The sequence below is a fragment of the Morus notabilis genome, unplaced genomic scaffold, assembly GCF_000414095.1.
Source record: "Morus notabilis unplaced genomic scaffold, ASM41409v2 Scaffold73, whole genome shotgun sequence".
Lineage (NCBI taxonomy): Eukaryota > Viridiplantae > Streptophyta > Magnoliopsida > Rosales > Moraceae > Morus > Morus notabilis.
In genome coordinates, this window is record NW_010358777.1 from 1272328 (window position 1) to 1274681 (window position 2354).

Consider the following 2354-nt stretch of genomic DNA (forward strand, 5'->3'; position numbering starts at 1 on the left):
ATATATATATATAAGTAAGCTTTTTGAGCATACGAAGAACAGAGAAAGAGGATATATAGAAAATACTGAATTTGGTCCTATAATCTGTGGGAGTGAGTATTCAGTATACTTATTTTTACACTACGTACCCTTCTGCCATAACAGGAAAAAACAAAAAACAAACAAACAAAAAACAAACAGACGACAACAACAAAAAGGCATGAACATATATAGGAATGACTAGTGAGCGGTGCATTTCAAAGTTCTAGAGAGTAAAGTACATAACTGATATATAGTTGAGAGCATTTAAGGAGCCGTTGAAATATTATAGTTTAACTGGGAAATTTAAACTTAATAGACGGGCACATCTAAAAAATAGATTGATATTAAAATTAACACAATTGGGGGTATAACTTTATATTAATTTAATTTAATTTCACACTTCACTTCATTGTAAGTATGACGTTTAAATTCCTCTTCTCCCAATCTTTAAAAAATTAAACACAATTGAAGGCATATGTTTGAACTGACTTTAATTAGACGCCAACACAACAAGACAATCTTTCTTTACTTTCTTTATTCAAACATTCAAATGCAATAAGTCTGACATATCTAGGTCGAGTAATTAAGTTCTTAAGGCTATGTTTGGTAATTGGGGGGAAAAAAAAGAACAAGGAAAAAGAGTTATACAACACACATATATCTCATTAATCAAACATTTGTTCTCATAAAGGGAGGCAAGTGCTAATTGCAAAAGTGAAACCGCTAACTCCATTTTCTACCATATCAAGGTTTTGTACTTTAATTTCGTTTTTCCTTTTTTTTTTGTTTTTTTTTTGTTTTGAATAAAGCTATTCAGCATGCATTTACTCCATGGTTAAGGATAATATCGTTTTGTCCATTCATGAGGCAAGGATCGATATATATATATATATATATATGTATATATATATATTTATAAATTATCTCAGATCCACTCTACAAGTGGGACTCGTGAAGTTTTTCTCTCTTTGGTCTTTAACTATTACATCGTTAGGAGCTAGGAGAACGTGATCTCTCCTCTTCAGTCTCTCGTTGATCTGAAAGTGATTAAAATAATGTCAGCAAACACTCATGAAATGACAATGAATCAAATATATTATTTCTTTATGGAACCTATAATGACCGAGAAAATCTTAAAATTAAATAAGTTAAATTTATTTATTTAAGTTAGGGGTTTTTTTTCAAGAATTTACTGTCATATTTTGTGACTGAAGGATTTACGGAATTAATATCAGTATTCTTAAATTATGTAGCAAGTTTTATGATAGTTCATATTTTAAGAATAAGTAAATTCAGTTGATAAATTCGTACTGCTATTAAGGCGGAAGAATTCTTTGTGCATATACAGTTTGAGAATCCTAATTTCAGGAATCTTTTAGTGTAGTATAATGTTAGTAGCGTATAGAGAAACACTCTGACATTTAAAGAGAAAACCCTTAATTTCTAAACAGATAAGAGGAAATTAAAGGGGTAGTGTTTCAGTAAAGAAATTCAAATGCAATATGAGTTCAGAAGTTGACAAAGTCGGGAATTGAAATTTCCTGTCAACTAAGTAAATTCTCAAAAGTCAGTATGAAGTAATAAGAATAGCTATAAGAATAGAACATCAATGGGTGATTACCAAGTGTTCACTAAACCTTGATTATGTAAGCAAGATGACATCAAGTAAGCAATTAGAAATTTAAGTTAGGTAAGATACTGTTACAGACTTTCAGATTGCAATAAGGAAGGATGCGCAGAATGATGTGTTAAACCCACAAGTGGGCCAACACATGAATCTTAAGGTTAAGATGTGAAAAAGAATTTAAAAACATCAATTCTAGGGTTTTAGAAATAATCAGAACAAAAAACGGATGAAAAATGGGTCCAGAATGTCAAATTGGGATTTCTGGCTGATTAGGGTTGACCAAGTCAAAATTTATTGACCAAGCGTCGATCAATAAGTCACTCTTGAAAAGTTAGTTAAGGTTTAGTAAAGTTGACCAAGTTGACCAATTGTCCAGAAAACGCAGATAAAATGCATACCAGTTAGAAATTTAACTGAACTGAAAAAGAGATAACCATTAAATATGGATGGTTGAGATTTAAAGTGACTTTTTAGATGAATGGCTGAGATCTTGCCATTTGCTTAGTGAGGTGGCCGGCCAAGCTTGCACAAGAAGCCAAGAAGAGATATTTTTGATGGATTTTTACAAAAAAGACCCCAAAAGTTAGGAAATTACATTTAGACCCCTCCTTTTCTTCCTCCAACGTGTTTAAGTGTAAAACACATAATTAAACACTCTCTTTTTCATGCCAAAAATGAGAGAGTGTTCATCTGAGAGAGAGAAGAA